Here is a 24,758-nt window from a genome sequence, read left to right as displayed (position 1 = left end):
TTATTTTAAGTTTGTGCAATATTTTGGGGGGGAGGGAAGATTTTTCTTCCAAAAAAAAAAAAAAGAATTTATCCTTTGGAAACCAGTGTTCAAAGACAATAATCCAAAAGAAAAAATGTTATAAGTACTGTGAAGTTTACTTAAGCAATAACTTGTACAAGATTGAAAAAAAAGTAAGTAGACGAAATATCCAACAGAGTGTAAACATTTTTTTAATGAATTCTTCACTTGATAAAATGTCTCGCAATTTTTAAAAATTATCATTATGAAGATTATATTCTAACACAATAATAGATATCGGTGGAGGAGGAGTAGAAGGAAAGCTAACGTTTTAATATTTCTTGCTGATTATATGTCAGACACAGAGCTGAGCACTTATGTAGAATGTGGGAAAAGACTGCTATCCATTATGTGGAAGAAACAGAATTTAATACACTATATATCCGTCATCATTACAACTTTAACCAAACCCTTCATGTTCCTGATCACGGACTATAAGAGAATCAAAAAAAAAAAAAACCACTTGATTTTCTGAGACGGAGAAGTGAATTGTTTTCTTTCTTTCTTCTCTTTCTTTAATATTGGTTTTGTAATAAAAGAAAATTTTACCCTACTCTGAGAAGAAATTTGTAATGAAACGCCACAATTTCCAGTTTGTAAGAGAACAACCAAAGGGCTTGCCAGTTTTCCAAAAATGCTTCATAAACAGCTTGTTGAAAACAAACCATTTTATTTTAAAAATTCTTTTCGTTGCTGTTATTTTTTAAATTAACAGAAGCACACCAGTTCCAAGACTCCAAGTAGAAACTGAGACATACAACAGCATCCACACCTGTCTTCCTCCCATTGCTTCTACTCAGCAGCCAGAGTGATCTCTCTCAAACACAAATCAGATCGTGTCATGATCCCTTGATAAAAATGGCCAAAGGCCAGGGGCCGGCTGGGTGGCATAGCGGTTAAGTGTGCGCGCTGGGCTATGGCAGCCTGGGGTTTGCAGGTTCGGATCCCGGTTGTGGACCGACGCACCGCTTTTCAAGCCATGCTGTGGCAGAGTCCCATATAAAGTAGAGGAAGATGTGCACGGATGTTAGCCCAGAGCCAATCTTCCTCACACACACACACAAAACATTGTCCAAAGGCTTCTCCTTGCACTTATAAAATAATCTCTTCTGACCCTGGCCATGGTGCCCTACCTGATCTATCAATCTTCATCTCTCTCTCTGGACTCCTCTCTGACCTTCTTCCCATGGGTTCCTCATGTTCTAGACACATTGATCCTCATTCTTCTTTCCCAAGATGCCACCTGTATCCACCTCAAGACCTTTGCACTTGCTCTTCCCTTGTCTTGAATATTTTTCCTCCTCAGATTTTCTTCAAACTGGGTCCTTTTCATCTCTCAGATCTCACTTACAAATAATTATTGAACTGTTAGACTCGTATGATATACCAGGCCCTGTATTCAGCGCTAGTGGTCAGCAGTTTTTAAGACCAGCTCCACATTCAAAGAGCCCAAGATCTAGTGGAGCACTCAGGAAGTAAACAGGCAAGCACAATTCACTGTGACGTGTGCAGTGGGTGCTGCGGAAACAGAGGAGACATAGCAGAAGGGTTGGAACAGAACCAAGCCTTGCAGGATCAGGGGGAAAAAATCCAGAGGAAGTAACATCTAAGCTGAGAGATGAGCAAGACACAGCTAGAGAACTGGTAGAGAAATTGATCCAGCCACAGGGACCAAGAAAGAGTGTGTCTCTTTCAGGAACTACAAGTTGTTTGCTCTAGTCACTAGAGCCTAGTGGGTTCACCCAGAACTCTGCATACACAGGTAGAGGAGCTCTTAGCCATCTTATTCAAGAGGTAGGAATCCAGGGATCTCAACCAAGGGTAATACATACACACAAGGGTCAATTGCCAAAAAGGAAACTATGTACTGTTCTCCCCATAGCTCTACAAATACCCAATGCCGACCTCACTTTCCTCCTGTCCAGACTTCTCAGGAAAGTGATGGTGGATCCTAAGGCCTCTGAATGGGATCCTGACAGACTCCTTTCCCCTTCTAGGTTAATCAAGAGTGTCTAGGTCAGACTATTCACCCAACCTGCCTCAGGGATAAGGAAGCCCAAAAGCCTCAAGGGGATTAGATTTTATGCTTCACATCCAGGACCCCAAGGGGCAAGAGGACAAAGGCGGGACCATGGGCTCTGAAAGGCCCTGCATCCAACCCCGCTCAGGTGCAGCTTCTGAGCTGTGTGGGGAGGGGGATTGTATATAGAAGGACTGATGTGTTTTCTTATGTTCTCACCCCTATAGGCTAATACTAAAACGAGCAGCAGATCAGGGGGAGTGGAGAGCAGAAACAACCTGCATCCTCAACAATAAACATCCCCTTGGAAGAGTCTGAGATGTCAAGAAACGTGGTCCGTACCCTGCTATTTTAGTTCAGGATGCTATAACAAGACACCATAGATTGGATGGCTTAAGCAGCAGACATTTATTTCTCACAGTTCTGGAGGCTGCCAAGTCTGAGATCAGGGTGCCAGCATGGTCAGGTCATGGCAAGAACTCTCTTCCTGGCTTGCAAATATCTGCCTTCTTGCTTTATCTTCACATGAGTGAGAGAGGGAGAGCAAGCTTTCTGGTCTCTTCTTACAGGTCACTAATTCTCTCATGAGGACCCCACTCTCATGATCTCATGCAAACCTAAGTATCTTCTAAAGGGTCCATCTCCAAATACATCAGATTGGGGGTTAGGGCTTCAATGTATAAATTTTGAGATGGGACACAATTCAGTTCATAGCACCTGCTGACTCTGACTCTCTTGGGAGTTCTGTTTCTTCCCTTTCTTTTCTTTCCATCCACTCCAACCCCCATCAAATAAGCAATACAACACAAACAACAACTACTTATAGTTATAAAACACCTACTCTGTGCCAGATACTGTTCTAGGAGCTTGATATGTATTAACCTTTTTACTCCTCACACAACCCAAAGAGGCAGGTACCATTACTATCCCAGTTATACAAATTACAAAACTGAGACACAGAGAGGTTAAGAAACTTGCACAAGTTCAACCAAATAGCTCTACCAGGAAAGAATCCTAAAGATGTAAAGGACAGTGAGGTGTGAGGACCTAGACTGAAATGAGGAGGGCATTGCTGGCAGAAGAAAGGCAGTGAGTGGGCATGTGGCCAAAGCGAGGCACAAAGCGGATTTGGAGGAGAGCAGGGATGAGCTGAGCAGCCCTGACCTCGCCTCATCTGACAGTGCACCCCTTCTCAGTGCCTTGCACAGGCTCAGCACACAGTCAGTGCTCAAATGGTGGGGTCGTGAGTTATGAGATCCAAACTCTACCGTTTAAAAGCTACTTCAGGAGGTTCATGTTTCCGTGTCCCAAAAATAATTTTCAACTCATATCATTTTTAAAGTATGTGAAAAGAGAAGCCTATTAATAAAATGGATAAGGAGAGAGACAGGTCAACTTGAAGCTAACTTCCAAGGAAGCTACTTGCTTATTCGTTCAGCTCTTAGGGGAGTGAACCCACATTTGTGGAAAGGAAATTTGGTGGCAGGAGTCCTGGGAATTGTTGCTGTTTTCTGAAACATGATAATTGCCAAAGGAGCATTTTGTGAACACTGCTCTAAACAGGATTGTCAGGGGAGGAGCCCCTGCAATTATGGCTACTGTAGATAAAGGATCTATATTCAAAGACATCATTGTGAAGATTCAGATGAAGGGATAGAATTAGTGCAATAATAGAAGTTAATTTCTATTTTCCTCTATCTGAGTGAATGAGGCATATAATTAAGTCAAATCACCTTCACCCACTCACACGTATGCTGAGCACGTGTGCGTGTGCATGCACACACACACACACACACACACACACAGAGCCTCCTTTTGTCTATATTCACAGCCACTCACCCCAGAAGAACATCTACAAAAAAATAATCAGTTCTACATGGAAAGAATCACACTTTCTTTCATTCCACACTCACTACCACTTCATGGCATTGGCCAGTTCCTTTGTTAGGAACCGGTTCATTGTTACCTCATGGCAATGATTTAAGTGGCAGACGTGGACTCCAGTCTCGACTGCATCAAAAGGAACTGTGTAAGCTTACCCTGGTCCTCAGCTCCCTCACCTTACACCTGCAATGACAGCATGGAGTGGGGCAGTGTTTTATTTTAAGTATTGCAACTAGTCTTACCTAAAGGATATAGATTTTCCCCATGAAGAACCTAGCAGCTAATGTAAATGAAGACACTATATCTCCTTGCTCTGGGATTGCCTAGACTAAACCACCTTCTCCCTGGGGAAAATTTTCTTCTCGTCTGCACATTTGTTCAGCTGGACAATCTGCCCCAGCATATTCCTGAACCAAAGCATCTGGCAAAGCTGCCAAATCCTGAGCCCCAAGGGGTTAATAAAGTCCAGGAGCTCTGACATGGGCAACTCAAGCTTCTGTTTTTCTCAAGGCTGGGACAAAGGTGAGTCAAATGAGGCACGTCGGGTGCCACGTTTAAGTAGATGCCCACTCTCAAGTCATGCAAGTGCCAGGTCCTTACATTTTATACGTTAGGGCCTCACTCACCTCATCCTAGTTTCAGCCCTGGTCTTTCTCCAGGTTTTGCAAGTTCCAGGCCTAGAGTCATATTTCTTACTACAACATCCCCTAGCGCCCTGAAAGGACATGGTGCTAGTGTATCATTTCCCTCTACAGTGTCCCTCCTCCTTCCCACAAGGTTTGGCTAAGCTTCCAGTATTTTAACCCACATCTTAGGCAGGTCCTTATTCTTCTTTTAAACTACTAAGGTCGGCACTGTTTGCTGGATACGAGCAAGAAACTTCCTTTCCCTTTGGTGCTGACTTAAGAGCTGTCTGGGGTAAGAGCTGAACTGCACACTCATGGCCCCAGGAGGATACACATCAGAGTCAAGATTAGTATTAGGGCAGCATTTCTCCACTTTTTTTTCATTATTTTTTTGTCCTACTTGATCCTCTTCCTATGGAATTTTAAGACCACAGATATACTATATATCTGTTTATATTGTCAGGTAGAGTTCAGTGTTGGAGGGCCACAAACTACTGTATTACCTAAGATTTTTTCACTCTTCTCATCCTAGGAATCACCCTTTGGGGTGATACTGAGAATGAAAGTATCAGTGAGCTGGCCCAGGAAGATGGTAGCCAGACTCTTCTTATGTGCTGTTGATCCCTCACAAGGGAGACAATGTAACCCTTGGTTGATTACAGACTCAGTGATTGAGCTCCACAGGTTAAGAGAACTAAAAATTCAGGGAGGTTTTAGGAGAAGTAGGGGGCCTTCACTTTTTCCTATTTTCTCCTAATCTCAGGTTTCCTGTGGCAGCTGCCCTGTTTTATCTCGTCAGCAGGTAGAGGAGATCAGCAGGGTTTAGTAGTCACTGGTCCACATTTCTTTCTTGGTGTAGCTAAATCTATTAAGAATCTGCAAGTCTTGGGGATTCGTTCTCCCATTTCCTTTCTACCCAGATCTGGCATGAGGTGATGAATCCGCATGGCTATGTCTGCCTGGTGGACCTAAACTTTCCTTCAAGTGGACTGTCCTAACGTCTAGAGTTGAGGCAGAGTATGTTAGCAAGCTCATTTGGCCGCAGTTCTAAACCCACATTCTTCATCATTCATCAGTAGTAAAACTAACCATTTGATCTCCATCTTCCCTCTGCCTCATTTCTCACTAAGTTCTGAATCCAGGAGGGGAAGAAGGAGGTGTTATTTGTACTTCTCCTAACACTGTAATGTGTAACTTCCTCTTGTAAGTTGTAGGCTTTCAAGAGTACACATCGTGAGTTATACATCCACTGTCCTGGAATCTAATAGAATATATTGCAGATGCAGCTAGTGTGTTTTTCAAAATATTTTTGGATAATTGATAGATAATTTGACAAATCAAATATTTCTTTGAACATTGAATTGGCATTCAAAAATGTTTCTTTCAATCTTGACTCTGAGATAAACTGGCTGCATGATCTTGAATAAATCACTACTTCTGTGATCCTCAGTTTCTCCGTGTGAGAGATGAAGAGCAGTGCTGTGTTCTCTGAAGGTCCTTTCAGCTCTGCTCTTCCAGGATACTGTGGCACAGATGCAGAGATATGATATAAATGAAACATTTAAGGCATTGAGGTAGCAGGTAAGGCAAGAAATCCCGTGGAATGGCCATAGTCCTGAACCATAACTGTTCAGTAGAGTAATATTCCTTTTTCTCAATTTCTTGGGACCTGGGTGGCAGCTGCTTAAATTTCCAGGAATCCTGGAACAACTAGGAGAGAAGAACAAGGTGGGAGAGAAAGGGTGGATGAGAGAGGGAGGGAAGGACAGAGAATGAGGCAGAGAACAGGGAGATGGTCAGAGAGACAGAAGCAGAGGGAGAAGCACAGACAGGCAAAGAGAGAGAAACATAAACAAAAATGGAGACAGAGTCAGAGAGTGAGAGAGAGAATCAAAGAGATAAACAAAGACAGATAAACAGAGACAAAGACACATGCAGAAACAGGAATGGAAGATTAAAAGAGAGAGAGAGAGACCAAAAGACAGACTCAGAAAGAGAGAGAAGAGAAGAGAGAGTCACAGAAAGAATGAGAGAAAGAGACAGGGACAGGGAGATTCAGAGAGGGAGACAAACAGAAAGAGAGATCTCGGGAGTTGTTGACGAGACATAGCCACTGAGAGATTTCCACTGAGGAAAAGGAAAAAAAGAGACATTTGCATAATCTTTTCAAATGATCACCATTACCAAGATTTTTCCCTCTCGGGTACCTTGGGTAGGGGCAGGGGCCTTGGCTCCTTCTTGTCTCTCTTTCCCTTTCTCCTCCTCCAATGCTCTGTTTATGCACAAAAGACCAAGTTATTTGAGTCCTGGGTGCTGTTAAATGCTCTCTTGCCTTCATTTACAATGTGCTAGAACATGATGTTTCTCGGGAGATTTCATGTGGGAAAGAGTCCCCACAGCCAAGAATAGCAGGAACTGCCAGCCATCCTCCCAAAACCGTGGCACAGTCAAGAGCGGGAGCGTGTTCACGCTTCAACATCACAAGTTTGCAACTTCAGTTTAATAGGCCCAACAGTGCCAACACCAAACAAATCCTTCCTTGGACCAGAAGCAACCCCACTCCCAGTCAGAACTCATAAGACAGCACTTGCTTAAAATATGAAGCCAGAAGCTTGGTACGGAGTCCACTAACTGCAGGTATTTGTTGATACATGTGTTCCATCCAAGGAGCCCATGAGCTTTTTATTCATCTCTGCTTTTCAGGACTGCAGGGGCTCACAATCTGAATGGCACTTTCAATCATTTGCCTCAGCATCAGCATCAGTCCACTCATGGCCCCACTTTTCTTTGTTTGCCTTTTTAGCTCCATCCTATTTATCAATCTTTCCTCCCCCTTAAGGCATTCACTCTCCTGTTTATTATACGTCTTTTCAAACCACACTTCGTGCAGTGACTTTCATACATGTATGTCCACTGACTTTAATTACATTATTCTTCAAGTACTGTCACATTTTTACCTAAATGAGAGGTATACATTGCATTCTACATTGTACTCATTGCATCTCAGTAGTAAAAGTACCTAGCATGGTGCCTGCCACTCAGTAGGTGCTCCAAGAATATTTTGAATAAAGTAATGATCTTTGACCTCCATTTTATCACTCTTCCTTACAACAGCATGTGGCTATTGTGTGAGGTTCACCATAGGGCTTCAATGGGCTTCCTACAGGAAGTGGAAGGTATAAACGCCCCTTTTGACTTTCTGGGTGTACCCAAGGTGTTGAATCATCCTGCGACCACCCAGGGTAAAATGAAAACACCATGGGAATTGGAATCTGGAGATCTGGATTAGAATCCTGGTTCTGCACATTTTTTACTTGAGGGATCTCAATTTCATTATTTCTAAAATATCTATCTTGCTTACCTGTCATGAGGGTCAAATGAGCTAAAATGTGTAAAGGTTTTTGTAAAGGGTAAGAACTTAATCCCCTACCCTTCTTTTAGGTTGACTACAGTGTCATTAATTCACATGCCAGGGAAAATGAGTTCCTTTTAAGCTCCGTGGGGAACAGTGCTCGACTACATAGTAGGCACTTAATCAATATTTATTGAGTAGGCGAATGTTCTTGGTCCCTTCCCTCAGCTCTCTCTTTTAGTCTCCCTGTTCTAATACCTACCCGACTTCTGGATATATGGCTTTGTCTTCTTTTTCAAGCCAGACCCTGGAGTCCTTAGACTAGAGGACAAAAGAATTGCCTCACTTCTCATGATCTTCAATGCTCCATTTGACAGGGATGGTATTTAACCTCTGATCTCACCAACATCACTATCTTTAGAATTTAAGTTGTTTTGGGGATTTTGACCATAATATCTTCCTCACTTCACACTCACAGTTTCATATCAAATCAATAGCCAATAGAAAAACCTCTCTTTGTTTCCAACAGGCTGTGAGAGAGGAAGAAATTTCTAACCCATGTTGGTGTCAGAGACTTAAAGGGAAACACTCTGCCCCTGGGGTCTTAGAGAGGTGGGAAGTGAGGGAGTTAGAGGGCTGGCTCCAAAAGGAAAGGGTAGAGATGAAGTCACTTGATCAATCTCCTATTCTACCTAATAGTGTCCCTTCCAGTCCTTTTAAACTCACACGTGGGGCTCAGAGGTCAGTCCCTTACACTCTCTAAGGAGACAGACCAACAATGCTCTGCCTGTGAGGATGAAGAGGCCTTCTGAACATCTGGAAAATTCCTAATGAGAAGCAACATGGCTTCTGTGTTCTCTGAGCGTTTTTGTGTTCCCCACAGCATAGCCTGCTAATAAAAACAGCCTCGAAATTCAGGCTAAGTCTAAGTCCAAATTTTCAAGTCTTCACTGTTAATCCTTTTTTAATTGGCATGGAATGCATTAGCAATCATTAATAGAAAGTGTACTTTCTGGAGTCTAATTAAATGCTCTAATCACATTTCTACCATTAAAAATGGTTTTGGGTTTTTGTTGTTGTTTTTCTAATGAGCTGTTTACTCTGTTGATAACTACAGTGTGGACAAAAGGGGAGATTCAAAAACAGCTCCAAACACTCAAAAAGAAATAGCTTTGCTACTGATAAAAATAATAACCTCATGTACAGCAGGGGGTGGTAAGAAAGCCTAAATTTATTGCTGCTGTGTTGAATGCGCAAATGTCACTTCCTTAAAGAAGGAAAATTAGTTTTTAAGCCTGGTTTAGCAGCCAGAATCTCTGGCTGTCTTCATAATATTGGATTTTTCAAAGCTTCTATGATGCCCCGGGGTTGGGTGTTTTGCATGCAAATTGCAAATTATGTAATGCTGAAGATGTTATATAAGGAAAAAGTGAGGACTGGGTTCTCATTCTTTCTTATTTTTTTTTTTTTCATTCTTCTATCCAACCTTTCTGGTCCTTCAACTCCAGCTAACATTTATTGAGCACGTACTGTGTCTTAGGTGCTCTTACATCATTTAAAACTCGTGACGGTGGTTTGAAAGAGATGGAATTATTTCATTTTTGTGGATGAAGAAACCGGAGCTCAGAGAGTTTAAATGACTAAGCCATTTCATAAGGAAGAAGTATTGCTCATTGCTCTAAGCCAGAGCTTCTCAAACTTGGGTATGTATCAGAATCCCCTACAGGGCTGGTTAAAATACAGATTGCTGGCTCCACTCCAGAGTTTATAATTCAATAAGTCTGGGGTGGGGCCCAAGAATGTGCATTTCAAGCAAGTTCCCAGGTCATGCTGCTGGTGCTGCTCGGGGAACCACACTTTGAAAATCGCTTCTCTCCAACATGCTACCTCTTCCTCACACACGTAGATCTTAGAGCCAGAAGGCATTCCAAGAAATCATTCAATCTACATCTCTGCTTTAGATAGGTAAAATATTAATTATCGCTATTCCATAGATGAGTCATCAGAGAATTGTTGGGAGCAGGAGAAGGAATGTCCCATCCAGAGTCAGCCAGGTGTTAAGTACCAGGTGACTATCATTTATCATTAGTTGACATTTAGCATATAGGACACTTTTAAAGTATGGGCTCATCTAATGAGCTAATTCCCCACTCTCCTCCTGCCCTGTGAGCCAAACCCCAATTGGAAGTAAGTTAGCTGTTAGAGGCAGTCCCTTCCAGAGATCAAGATCAAGGCCCACCATCCATGATGGGGGTGGGGAGAATGGGAAAGGCAGGGTGTGGGAAGGGTCCTTTAGCCCAGGCCTGGGCCTCAACTTTACCAAGGCCCTCGTCCACTCTAGAATGGGCTATTCAGTTTACTCACACAGTCCCAGGAGAGACCATCAGGGTTGAAGGAACACATTCATTGTTTCGTCTTAAACTTGTATATACTCCTGTAATACATTATGAACTATTTTTCTTTTAGTAATGTAGTAAGTTATTGTCTTCCTTTGTACTTTTGCACCTGCAAAAGCTTAATTGAAAAAAAGGCATAAATATTTCAATATAAACATTTAAAATAAGATATAATTTTGCAATCCTATTATCACATTTCTTTATTTTTTCAATTTAAAGGGAGCTTCAAAAAAGTGTGGGCCCCTCTCTCAACCTCTGAGAGACTCCAACCGCAGTTCCTGCAGGTGTACAGCAGGTGCACTTCACAAAGCAGCATTTATCAAAATCTAAATGAGAGGAGAATTGCAGAGAAATCCTAGATATGTGTTGAATCCCACACCTCTCAGGGGCAACCCCAACCCACCCTGGTGAAGTAGGAGGAGCATGTGTCCCTCACTCCACTGCCCCCGCACACTGCCTGGCTGTAAAGTGAGGAAAAGCTCTCTCTGCAGAGCCTCCAATCAGCCTCCCAACCCAAACCCCTGTGCTCCTGAAACCTGTGCTCCACACTGCGCCAGGGTCACTGCAGTAAAATCCAGATCTGAGCATTTCATTCACCTGTGGCATCCTGCACTAGGACACCGGTGTAGGACAAAGTCCACATCCCTGAGCACAGAAGCATGGGCTAAGGCCAGATTTCTCTTCTAATTGTCATTGCAATTAGTTGCAAGCCATCTCAAGGTTTCTATGAAAATAAATATTGTATAAAGTGACAATCAAGGAAAAAAAGACATTATCATTTAGGATTTCACATCCGCTATGTGAATATGATTGCAGTGAAGAAGGGGGAAGTTCAATTCTAATCTCTACAGAAACCTAAGTTCATTTCTCTTCCATCTCACTTCTTAAATAAAGTCCTAGTACTCCTCCCTACACGTTCATTGAATTTGAACTTACATCTTTAAATACCAGCACATCTCTAGATCTGTGAATGCTGAATCTACACACTTGAGCAATTGAGAAAACAAAGGAGTAGAAGCATTTATCAGAAAACACACAGCTGGGAAGGTATAGGACTAGGATCTGCCCCCAGGTCAGTCTCATTTCAGTCTGTGCCCTTTAATGCCATGCCACATGTGCACATGAAGTGGGGCAGGAGACAATTATGACAGAGTGTCTCCAGAAGGCCGGAACCTGGGGCGAGGCCCCCACCATTCACAAGTCCAGTGTGCGGAACTCACTGTACGAATTGGATCTCTTGACCCAATTTGGTCCTCAAACTCCTTATCCCTTAATTTCCTTCCAGCTCTGAAATTCCAATTCAATAAAAACCATTTGTCTTTCTTCATCCTTACAGCCTTCATAGTCAAGATGCAAAGAAAATGTATTGTGTTTTTAAATTCTTGCAGATCTAAAATATAGCTTAATGCTTCTAATTTTGTTTTACTTTTCTGTCTCTCTGTTGTTCTCTCTCATTCTCTTTTTCTGTCCTTTCTTATTTTTCTTTCCTCCGTTCTTGACCCCTCTGCCATTTATTCTCTCTCCTTTCCCATTCTGTGGACGGCCAGCATCTTCTGTCACTTACTGCTCCTCAGGTTGCTAATTGGACAGAACTACTTGGGCAAATGTCACAAGTATGCTGAGTGATCTAGGGCAAGCCACGCAACTTTCTGAGCCTCTTGTCCTCATCCACAAATTGGGAAGTTTGGGTCAAGTGATCTCTTAGATTCTTTTCTCTATATACATAACTTCAGCCTATTCTTCCTCCTATCCCAGAATCATTGATGGCACCTCTGTGCTCCTGCCCACCTTCCCCAATGTCACCTCCTCTTTTACCTTCCATATTTCTCTGTAGGAGACGTGAGGTTTCCCAGGACTGCTGAACGCCCCCACTCTACATGGAAGAAGAGGAGACATTTGCTTTGTACACTTCCTGGCAAGTGAGCAGACCAGCTAAATGGTGCCAACAATGACTGATGAGCAAGTTCCGATTCAGCACCCTGAGGAGCTTAAGGGCACTTCAATAGTTCTCCGACGATGGACTCAAGAGCAATGAGCAATATGAATCTATTAATGACAAACTGTGTCATGGAAAATGGATGAGCCTTAGGATGAGCTTTATAAAAGAGGGTATGAAAGAGGCAGAGTGGCTTTGATGTTGTGGACCTGAGGAACATTTCTAACTGAGACTGGTGAAATCATGGGATTGGCAGATAGCAGCTTAAAGGAGAATGCAGTTATAGATGAAGACATAGCTGTGCAATGAATAAAATTAACCATAAGCTCAGAAGCACTGCAGCTGAAGTCTATTCCACTGCTTTCATACTGAATAATTTTTGATGACCATGTGGTCTATTCTTAGAATCTCATAAGTTCTTTGCAGCAACAGATCCTTTAATGGTGGAAAGGGTAGGCAGTGGTCGTTCTGATTCAGTGCGGGTATGATATGAAATGTGAAGCCTCAGATAACAACATGAACCTTTCTCTGTCTGGCCCTTGCTTGCTCCTCAGGCCTCATCTCCACATGGGGCAAATATTAAGCTGATATGCACTGATTCAGCCAAACCGGTTGACAGAAGATTAAAATGCTTCTATACTATTTGCTAAATAGTCATTGCTTGCACTCCCAGAGTGTCCCCACCACTTGCCTGGTTCTTCCCTTAAAACTCCCCATCATTTACTGAGATCCATTTACTAGAGTGATTGCCTGGTCATGCTGGGCATGTGCTGCTCCTGTGCCTTGTCTGTTTTTGGTCGTTCTGTTCCAATTGGTTGGAGTTTGTGGCAGAGAGAGATGGGCTGCCCAGATCCTCCTTCAATGAAGGACTTACCATTCCGTTGCAAGGAATCCAGCTAGCAGACACTATCCAGGATTTGCTTGGGCTGCAAAGAGCTGGGATCATACTCTTTCATATCAAATAAATGAGCAAGATGGGACTTAAGGGCCTGGCCATTTCAGCTCAATGAGGACTCTCCCAATAGTCCATATTTTCTCTAGACCTCCTTGTGGGATTGGCCCAAGTTTTGTTGGAACTGTATCTTGGTGTAACATCTCCCTCTGCCCAATCTTGCTTCCTTCCTCTTCCTGACACAAGTCAACAGCTAATAAACCTTTGGCACACCTAACTCTGTCTCAGCATCTGCTTCCAGAGAACCCAACTGCCACAATGTAAGTTATATTGGTTGTTAAATAATTTTTACTATCAGCCTTGTTTACATAAACCAAGCTGTTTTTAGTTCCCAAGACACTTCATAGTCTCTTACGCTCCTAAACCTTAGCAATCACTGTTCCATCATCTTGATATATCTTCCATGCCATCATTCTTAACCTGGATTATTCTACTCACTCTTTCAGAACTCATCCTAATAGTCAGAAGCTATCAGTCCTGGGAAGCCTCTCATGACTGTATTAGAGTTCTAACGCTGTCTAACAAACTACTGCAAACTCAATGGCTTAAAACAGCACAAATTGACTATCTCAGAGTTCCTTAGGGGCATGTTAGCTGGGTGCTCTGCTCAGAATCTCACAGGGCTGAAATCAAGGTGTTCACCACTGTTTTAATCTCATCCAAGGCTTAAGGTCTTCATCCAAGCTCATTCAAGTTTTTTGGCAGAATTTAGCTCCATGTGGTCAGAAGATTGATGTCCTCATTATCTTGTTTGCTTTATTCCAGTGTCTCTTTGGTGCTTCACTTTCTTTGAAAGGGCTCACCTGATTAGGTCAGGCCCACTCAGGATTACATCCCTTTTGATTAACTCAAAGTTGAGTGATTGGTAATGTAATCACAGAGGTGATAACCCAGCATATTCACAGGTTCCACCCACACTCAAGGGGAGCAGCCTCTATCTCCAGCACAGCCAGCAGCCATGGCAGAGGAAATGAAGAGTTTTGTACTAACGTTGGAATGGTCTACCTAGAAGTGACACAAGTACTGTTTCTCACAACTCATTGGCCAGAAGTAGCCACATGACTCACCCAGCCACAGAGAAGCCAGGAAGTACCTGGAAAGGGGACAATGGGAAATATTTGACAGCCATCACTAAAGACTATCACAGAAAGTAAAGACTTTGTCTTCTATTTCTGGGTCACTAGTACTTATGGAATGACTAAAACATGGTCAACAAATATGGATGTTAGGAAAGAACATTTTCAAGGTATCTTTATGGACCTTCTTTTCTTCTCTTCTACCATCTTGAAACTCAAGAAATGACAATTCATTCAACTGTGTTTTCATAGCTGTTTTATATTTATTATTGACTTGACAAAAGTATTGTTATCGAAATTAAGAAAAACAAAATCCATATTTTAGAAATAGAAAGCATAAAAACATTTCAATGGTATTATTTTTAAGTGAAATATAGATATCTAGTATGTATATGATCTTTATCATTATTTTTTAGTCCTTAATGGTCTTCAGGTGACTCTCCCTTTGCCCGTGTACTGAAGGTAGCTATTCTTTTTACAGCCCTGAAAAACGGGTGTTAAAATAGGGTTAGAAAATAGGTGTTATGTGAGTTAAATATGCATATCATTTTCATTATCCTTGTAAGCAAATGCCCTTGAGGAAGTAAATTCAGAACATTCCTACATTGTAATATTTTTTAATCTTGTTATCAGTATGATACAGATAAACTTCAGAGCATTGATGCACAAAGGTTCACTCAAGCAGGCAGAGCATTGGAATGATGCATTTGGGAGGAACAATGAGCAGACTGAGGCTGTATCAGCCTTTCTCTAAACCACTAGTTTAAAATAGAACACTGAAGTTAGTCCAACATTTTGTCTGCCTGAAATATGTCTAAAGAATCATCATCAGTGACTTCACTTTGATTCTTCTTGTATAATTGGAGATTTTAGACATCATTATCAAATTAATGAGTTTTAACACCTTGTAGATATGGAAAAAGTGGAGTAGTGGATAAGTTGATATGGAAAAAGTGCTCCCTTCTAGTACTAATAGCACAGGGTCCCAGTCTGTTATCAGACGAGTCCAATTCTTGTCCTAGAAAAGGGATACCAGGCATGGGCATGGGAGCCAGGGTTAGGGGTCTGTCAAAAAACCTGTCTTCCCAGTATCCATCCTTGGCATTGAGATGACTGAAAAAAGTGTCATTATCCAAAGTTCTAGGTGACACAGGAGCAAGGAATTCTCAAGCATTCATATTCTAAAACTTAGAGACCCCAGATCTGGGCTGAGGAGGGCAAGGAGAGATGAGTCAAGTCAGAAAGCACAGGGTGTCTGGGTGAATAACACAAACCCAAGCTTGTAGGAGCTGCACATAAGAAACCTGGAGTAGATGTTCACTTAACACTCCATGTAACAGGACCAAACCATGTGTGGACAGGCTAGGGTATCAGATCTGGGCAGATGTGAGCAGAGTAAGACAGACCATGGAGGCAAAAAAATTCCAATGTGGGGCCAGGGCTTAGCAAATGGATCAGGAACAGAGAAGGTTATCAAAAGCTAAGTGAAGAAAGAAGAGAAATAGAAATAGTGTAAAGACTCAGAGTTAATGCTAAGTGGAATGATAAACATGTATGCCAGGTATGCCATAGGACCTAGGATTCAGGTGCAAGGAAATCCAGATCAATTTCCTGCATCAAGTTTCCCTCTGGTTCCCCTTTTGAAGATTCAGGGATTCTTTGACACTTTTTCACTCTAAAGCTGAAGAATGTTTCTAAAATTTATGCAGGAAAAGATGCACAGATATAATACACCATAGACGCTGAGGCTAGACCACTGTAGCCACGTGGGGAACAAGTGGGCACGGTGCTAGTAATAACAAGTTGGAAGAGGAGGACACCTGAGAAGGGCAGGCCCTCCACTCATGCAATGTTTTGGAGCATCATTTTTGGGTCATGCCCTGTGTGAGGTGCCAAAAATACATATTCAAGGCATATAGCAGGTGTTCAGTGAATACTTTTTTAATGCAAACATAGCCATTTTTTTTTTTTGCCCTCAAGGAACTCACAGGCCAATAGAACAGAAAACAGAGCATGGCTACAAAACATTAGCTGCCAACTCCGCCTAACAGAAAGCAAGATGGAAACCCTTTCAGTGAGGTTTTCTTGGCTTTCCTGGTGAGAAGCAGGAACCACTTGGCAATGTCATCAAGATCAGTAAGCCTGTTGTATTAAGAAGAACTTTGCAAAAGTATAGAAGTTTCTTAACATATTGAAAACTCAGTCAATGTGACTCTGAGGGAACTTTCAGGGAGACATCTGAGACTGCACATCCTAAAGAGTGCAGCCACCTCCCTAGCACCGCTGGATTTCACAAAGGAGAAAACCCCAGAGTGGCAGCAATTACTTGAGTCAACAGGATGATGGAGGCACTGTGGTTAACCCAGCAAAAATTTGAGCAGGTAGTCAAATGGGCTGTACAGATCTGGTGGGCTATTTGGCAGATGGTTATTTTAAGGGAAGGCAATCCAGGAACTTGACAGAAAAGGATCTTCTTACACTCTTCTTGCCTTGAAAAGAAATTCATTTGTTACCCAGTACAGGCTATACAAGGCTTCCCTTGTTGTTGATTTTCAAGTGATCCAAAGGGGCTTTGGGTGGGTCTTTGGCTTGCTAATCATTAACGTGGATGGAAGAGTTCGCAGCTCCATCTGATACTGGCCCCTTAACCCCAAATTAAAGTTACCTTCACTTTACTGTTTGCTAATATGGAAACAAAAACAAACCATTAGCAAAGACTCCCAGAAGTCAAGACTCTATTCTTAGAGCCCTAGGCCATATGACCTCACCTGTGAGGCATGCTGGGAGCACTGAGCAAGTAGAAGAAATTATCTGAAGTCTAGGATGAGAGAATCTGGGTGATAGGAAAGTTGGTCATTCAAACCATCAAGTCCTAGAGAGAGAAACCAACCTCAATTCCCATCTGAGCCAGCACTGGGACCTTAGGGGAATTATCTGAAGGTGAGGTTGTGGGTGAAGGAGAATTACTTTTAATAATAGTGTCTCTCTACATCAAGATGTGGGTGGAGGACCAGACATCAGGCAGCAGTCAGTAAACAACCAAACTCATTACTCCAAGGAGTGATGCAGGTGGAAAACACAAATAGATTTCAAGAAGCACAGGCAATTAGGACAGCAAACAAAGTTACCTTGAAATCTCATCATAGGCTGCTTACAATTAAAATCTGGGACAGTAATTAACAGGCCTTTTCCCCAAAGCTGGTACTACAGGCAAGTAGAAAATCAACACTGGCTATAATCCATTTGTAGACTCTGATTGTGGTCAAAGGAGACTGACTCTAAGGAAGGTGGCCCCACAGATGTCCTTTATATGGTGATGCCTTTGACCTACATTTCTTGTCTCTTCCCCTCGCATTCCAATACCTGATTTATGCTCTGGCCATAAAGAATTTGCTTGATGCATAAACCATCTTCTCTCGCCCAGATTCCTTGGCTTATGCTACCTTTGATTTTCTAATTTTTCTACCTGGATTACTCCTGAGTATCCTTCAAAATTCAGCCTGAGAGTTTTCTCTTCTAGTTATACTTCCCTGATCCTCCAGAATGCTGAAGTGTCCTTTCTTTGTTTTCCAGAGCCCTTTGAGCTTACCTGTCTGCACACACTTCCCATCCTTTGTTATTGATGTTTGCTTTTCTGTCCCACTAGCTAAGCTCCTCAAACCTGAACTGTGACATCTACAAGCCACAATGCTGGGAGTAATGCCTGACACATTAGCAAGTGCTGAATAAATAGCACTATAAATAGTGCGTATAAATAAAAGAATGACTGAAATGTTCTGTAGGGAACAAATGACTGTAGGGAAAGATTCTGATAATCTTCAGGATTTCTTTTTTTTTTTTTTACTTCGTATAGTTCATATTTGAATGCAGTTCATCAAAGTCATCATCACTCACGTAAGATCTCAGTTTCTCAGGGTGACCACTTGGAAGAACTACATTAATTTCGATGCTTGTGTTTGCTAAAACCAGTTTCACTATTTAGACACTCTCTTCTCTGTGCGTTTGTTTTGTTTCAACTACTATACAAGTGTAAATAGAATCTCAGATCTCCAAAATAATAGATCCACAAGTCAATAGGATTGGTCTCTGGTAAGCAAAGGAAGGAGACTTCCACAGCCAAGGATGTTGCCCTAAGAGACAGATCTATCTCATCACTATTTTTGTGCTATTACATACTTTGAACTTTCTAAAGTGATGTATAAGCAACATAGAGGGGAAAAAATGGCATGGATACCATGCTGTATATAACTTCTATAAAGCTCTTTCAACCACTTCCTCATCAAAGAGTCCATTGCCTTTTGGGTCTAGTCAATCTTGCAGACTCCCCAGGAGACCTAAGTTTCATCACGGAAACAGTCAATAACGTGTCCCAAGGTTCAAAATCTCAATTTTTACCCAAGGTCCCAGGAACAATTTCTTGTGACTCTCATGACTTCATTTACTTGTGACTTGGGAATCAGAGAACCAAGTTCAAGCTTTTCCTAAACTTACAGTCTCAAAATATTTTCATGACATATCCAGATCCAAAGCCTAAATTCTTTCTCTAAAATAATCTTTTCCTTCTAATGCTGTATTTTGAAACCTGAAAAATTATTTCCTGATTAGCCATGTTGTTAGAAGAATACAGTTAAGAAAATTATAAAAAAGAGCAGAAAACCCTGAAATAATTTTCTTTTTCTTTTTCCCTAGCAATCAACCCTCGTATTTATGTTTGGCCAACACTTATATGAGAATGAGTTTGTATTGAAGGACTGCCTGGTACTCTGGGGCAGAGGAGTGAGAAAGAAGTTCTAAAACATGTTCATAAAGATAATGATGATGCAGTATGTTTAAGTAGATTTTAGAATTCATAATATGTTTTTATTTCTTTTTACTTTCACAACAGCCCTGTAAGGGTTGGCTAGGTGGATAAGCAAGACTGTTTACTGGAAAGAGCCAAAGTTCAAAAATTAGACAACCTAGCTTCCAATTCCAACAATGCCATTCCTTAGCCCTATGATCTTCATCTGTAGCTTGATGTGTCCCAGCATCAATTTCTTTATACCTAAGATAATGATACCAATCTCATGCCTACATCATTCACTCAATAAGCACTTACTAAGTGTTTACCATGTTGCAGGTATCTGTATAGGTTTAGGGATGCAATGATGAAAAGATACATTCATAAAAATTAAATAAAGAGTAAATTAACTAACATACATGAAGTGCCTAGTATGTGATAAATGCTCAATAAATGTGATGTTCCCCTACAATTCTATTTTATAGATGAAGATATTAAATTCAGAATAGTTATATGATTTGTCATTGGTCACAAACCTAGTAAGTGAAAAAAGCAGCACTTAAGGGCCTGCCCAGAGGCGTAGTGGTTAAGTTCGCATGCTCTACTTCAGCAGCCTCGGGTTCGCAGGTTCAGATCCCGGGCGTGGACCGATACACCACTTGTCAAGCCATGCTGTGGAGGTGTCCTATATAAAGTAGAGGAAGATGGGCACGGATGTTAGCCCAGGGCCAATCTTCCTCAGCAAAAAGAGGAGGATCGGCAACAGGTGTTAGCTCAGGGCCAATCTTACACACACACACACACACACACACACACACACACACACAAAAAGCAGCACCTAAAACTAGACATATCAGACAATGTTCTGCAGGAAATGGAACCCTCAGCTGGGATTTTGGAAGAGATTTTGTAAGGATGTAACTATTTACAGAAGTGTCAGTTGGATTAAGGGAACCCAAAAACAATGTTGAGACACCCAGAGACTAACATGGGCCAGAGGTCCCTCATAGCCCCTAGTCATAAAGGGGAAATGGGGGAGTTTGGGATGTAAGGTCTACCTGTAGAGCTGTAGCTATGGAAGAACACAGCTCCTGACAAAATGACTTTGAAGCAGAGAGGGAGCAGACAGAATAAAGCCTTAGCCTTGCTCTCCTCCTACTCTCTGGTCTACTACTGGCACCTCCCACTGGACAAACTTAAGGAAAGTCAGCGGACAAGGGAGCCCTGGTGCTGCAATCTGCAGAGCTCAGCCCCTTGATGCACAGAGAAGTAGGGAGAAAGACAGAATTTGCCCTTTTGCCCCAGTGATTCATACCCCCTGACATACAAACTATATCTATCCTCTCTCAAGAACTCCCAAATCCCGTCAGTCAAGTCATCTGGCTTGAAGTCCGTGATCTCATGCTCTGTCTCAAGTCCAGACGTGTAGGTGGTTCCTTGGGGGCAGACCCTTGTATGAAAGTCCCCTTGAACCAGACATCTATAAACTAAAAAGGCAAGTTTCATGTTCCCCAAACACCCAACATGCAACAGTGAAACAATGTCTTTCTCCACTCAGCCTCCTATAACAAAAATACCATAAACTGGCTAGCTTAGAAACAACATCAATTTATTTCTCAGAGTTCTGGAGTCTTGAAAGTCCAGGATCAAGTCCCCAGCAGATTCAGTGTTTGGTGAGAACCCATTTCCCAGAGGACTGTCTTTTTGATGTAGCCTGACATGGTGGAAAGGACAAAAGATCTCTCTGAGGTCTCTTTTATAAGGGCATTAATCCCATTCATGCGGGCTCTGCCATCATGATCTAATCACTTCCCGAAGGCCCTACCTCCAAATAACTCTCACACTGAGGATTAGATTACAAATTCATAAACATATGAACTGGGGGTGGGAGTGAGACACACAATATTCACAAATATTGTGACACACAAATATTCAGTCTATAGCACAAAGGAACAAACAATTTCAATAGACACATTAAAAAGGGAGGGACAGGAGGTGCACAACAGTCACTGGCTCCTAGAAATTCTGAAATCCAGCTGGGCAATGTCAAGTCCATTCTGCTAGGACCATAAAATTTTCCTTAATTAGGAAATTAGTTTTGCAACATGAGAGTGATTCCCTAGTCCGCTGTTCTTTTCAACTCTTGTCTCTACCCTTTTCAATGGGTAAAAGTGAGAGTGGCTTCTCTCGCTATAACTCCTAATGAGCCAGTAAAAATCGTATCCCCCTTTACCACCACCTTGGGCTCAGCTGGTTTAGAGGTCTCAGTTCTCTAGGGATGATGCCTCTGTCAGGGAATACAACTATAACACCACTAAACAGGAACATGAAACTGTCACGGGCCATTTTTGGTTCTTCATATCATTGACACTATAGGCAAAAAGAGGAGGATGCTGAGCAGACTGGGGTGACTGATCCTAACTATCAAAGAGATATTGGCTAACAGGAACCCATGGGTCAAGGAGGAGTATGTCTGGAATACAAGAGCTCCTCTGGGGTACTTTCTGTACTCCTATGTGTTGTGATAAAAGCTAATGAAAACTACAACAACTCAATATAGACAGAACAACAAATAGTACAGACCCTCAGGGATGAAGGTTTGAAAAATAATGCAAGGAGCCATGATCACTTGAGGTGCTTACCAAGAGCAAAAGAAATATGAAATGGAGTAGCAGAAGCAGTTATGATTAGCAGCTATGACCATGTGACCATTTGCAGATCTGATGACTGCACAGTTTCTTCTTTGCTTTGATATAAATCTATTTGCATGAATAATAAGTAATTATTTTGTTCTTTTTCTTTTTCCCTATCCTATTATCTTACTATCTGACACAAAATATTTGAATAGTTAACTTTTTCTATCTCAGTATTTAAGTTATCAGATACCAAAGGCAGAGTGTGATTCAGCTAGGAGAAGAATGGACATCACCACAAGAAGGATAAAGCGGCATATGAGACATTGTGCATCCTATTTCTGCGATACAATTAACATATTTTTGGTTGTACGAGGGATAGGTGCGTTATGTAAAGTTGAAACATGATTTTGTTATTACTTAATTTCAAAACTCAATGTGATTAAAAAGAAACAGGGTTGTATGGATGCCAAGTTGACAAGGGGTGGACTGGGCTACATTTTGCTCCATAAACTAAGCTAGGAACTGTGTTTCCTCAAATCACTTTCCCTATGTGATACTATGTTATAACTGGACAAAAGAGGAGCTTGTTTGAGATTTGGAAGGCCATTGTCTTTGAAACTCTTTGCAGTCAGAGACAGTGACAAACAGATGCAGAGATGGTTGATGAATTCCACATTGTCCTCACTTTCTTCTCCTCCACATCTCACTCTTCTTCTTGTCTGCTGGCCTAACTAAGGGTCAGCACCAACTGCTAGATATTTGAGGCCATCTTAGATCATCCAGCATAAATCAAGCATCCAGATGACTGCTACCTTGTGAGTGGCCCCAGGAGAGACCAGCAAAAGAACCATCCATATGAGCCCAGACAACATTGCAGAACCATCAGATTTGTAAGCAAATAAGATGAGCCTTTCTTTAATATTTAAACCACTAAGTTTTGGGGTGATTTGTTATGTAGGAATAGATAAGTCAAATGCTTGGTATTAATAATGGAAGGTGTTATTAAATAGATATAATCAATATTTCAATATATATTTAAAATATAGTGCTTCTGAGCTATTGGCATAAGTAAATAGATTTATTAATGGACATTGTAAACCCCAAAGGATCTTTATTTCACCAACTCAATGATAGCCTCATATTGGGCAGGGTATGTGAGTGTGTGTGTGTGTGTGTGTGTGTGTGTGTGTGTTGATGTATCTCCAACATGTATCACAAAGTCTGGCATAAACTAGGTGGTCAATAAGTGTTTTGAATTCCATGCATTGCATTGAATTGAATTGCTTGAAGACATTTTGAGCCCCATGGAGTAGTGAAAGGTGCACAAGCTTTGGATATAGGGTATTCCATCATGTGGAAATTCTATGTCCACTGGTAAATTGATATCAAATATGGTATAGTAATGAAGGAAGTGTACTCTAGAGCCAGATTATTTGGGTTTAACTTCCAGCCCATGAATGTACTAGTTATTTCACATTGATCAACATTCTTAGACTCTTCTTCCCCATTTCCTCATCTATAAAATTGACTTAATTTACCCACCTCTAAAGCTGTTGTGATGACTGAGTGGTTTAGATTCAAAAAGTGTTTAGAATAGTAAGTGTTCAATAATTGTGTGTATTTTAAGTTATATAACTCTCAGCCTCAATTTCTTCATCTGTAAAAATGATGAGCATTTCATCAACCTCCTAGGGCAGAGAAAATTGCAGAGAAAATATGTTCAAAAGGTCTTAGCACAAGGTCCAGCTCATAAGAAACTTTAATTATTTTTGTTCTTCCTCCTTTCCTCTCTTCTCCTTTTCTTCCCTTCCAAAACAAGCCCAAGAACCCCTTGGCCTCACAACCAAGGAAAGCTCATTCAAATCAAGATTATGTGAGGATCAAATGACAATATATATATATTCTTCATGGAAATGTTCTTCACTTGACAAAATCCCTGCAAATGTTTATTTCTTTTCTTTCTCTTTCCCCTTCTCAGGAGGCTTGAGCCCTAACCAAAGCAGAGACTTAGATGCCATTGAAGAGAAGATGAGGCTGTCTCCAAAGCATCTATCTTTAGGGCAAAATGTTAGTTTAACTACTTGTTCTCTTTGTGCCTCAGTTTGTTCATCCGAAAAGCGAGGGTTCTAGAGGATCTATGACATCATCAGCTGGATCTAGGTGAATGTGATGGGATGAACATCACAAAACTAGAGATGCAGAAGCCGAGTTCTGATCACGTCACTCCTCTGCTCCAAACTCCTCACAGTCTCCTCATTGGGTAAGGGCAGGGGACAAACTCCTTAAAGCCTGTCTTCTAACGCCGGGTGAAATCTAGAAAAGCTGCATGGTCAGCCCAAACTCTTCCCAAGTCCTCATTCTTTATCAGCACCCAAATATCTGCTGTTTTCTCAATGTGCACTGGACTTCCAATCTTCTAGGTCTTGGATCATGCCTTGCTTTATTCCTTGAAGACTCTTCCCTGAGATTTTTCTCCCGTAGAAAATCTCCTATTGAAGCCTTCCCAATACCTCAGTTAAAAGGTTGTGACTCCCTCCTATTTATTCCCATTGTTCCTGGCTTGTGCCACATCCTAATGCTAATTATATCCTATCTGGGATTACAGTACAAGGGAAGCTTCCGCCCTACTTGTCCATCTATTGTTTGAGAGCAAAGATGATGCTTTATTCATTTCTGACACTCCCTGTTGCAGTAGCATTGTTGCCTTGCACATATTGTATATTTCATAAATTTTTCTCTATGAAATAGATGAAAGAACAAATGGGCTTAAATAGAGATTTCACATATAAGAAAAGTTGTGTTCAAGGATAAAAAATTTTAAGTCACAAACAATTCCAAAACTCGTTTTAGAAGAGTTAAGGTCTAGAACCTGCACTTAATCCAATTATAGAAAATTAAAAAATGATAAATGATGAAACAGGGGCTTTACTTTGTCTTTAGATTATCTGGTTACAACTTGACCATTATGGACAAAGAAACCATTACTGTCATCTTTGGTAAGGTGTAAATGCTATCTAAACATAGCAATTTGAATGTGATT

At 41.4% G+C, this 24,758-nt stretch overlaps 1 long non-coding RNA gene across 3 annotated transcripts in view; it reads right to left on the bottom strand.

Annotated features, from left to right (window-relative positions):
- The window catches only part of LOC131409479 (uncharacterized), a 282,348-nt gene that overhangs the window by 152,869 nt on the left and 104,721 nt on the right, over window positions 1-24,758 (bottom strand). The window contains exon 5 of one of the 3 annotated variants that reach the window (XR_009220932.1): window positions 19,513-19,767. The exons of the other annotated variants lie outside the window; for them this stretch is intronic. This is a non-coding gene — a long non-coding RNA (uncharacterized LOC131409479). Of the gene's footprint in view, window positions 1-19,512; window positions 19,768-24,758 lie in introns of those variants that run through there. 3 annotated transcript variants of the gene reach the window in all.

This window comes from Diceros bicornis, chromosome 8 (assembly GCF_020826845.1).
Source record: "Diceros bicornis minor isolate mBicDic1 chromosome 8, mDicBic1.mat.cur, whole genome shotgun sequence".
Taxonomy (NCBI): domain Eukaryota; kingdom Metazoa; phylum Chordata; class Mammalia; order Perissodactyla; family Rhinocerotidae; genus Diceros; species Diceros bicornis.
Note: the sequence above shows the minus strand (reverse complement) of the source record. Positions and strands in the feature narration are given on the sequence as shown.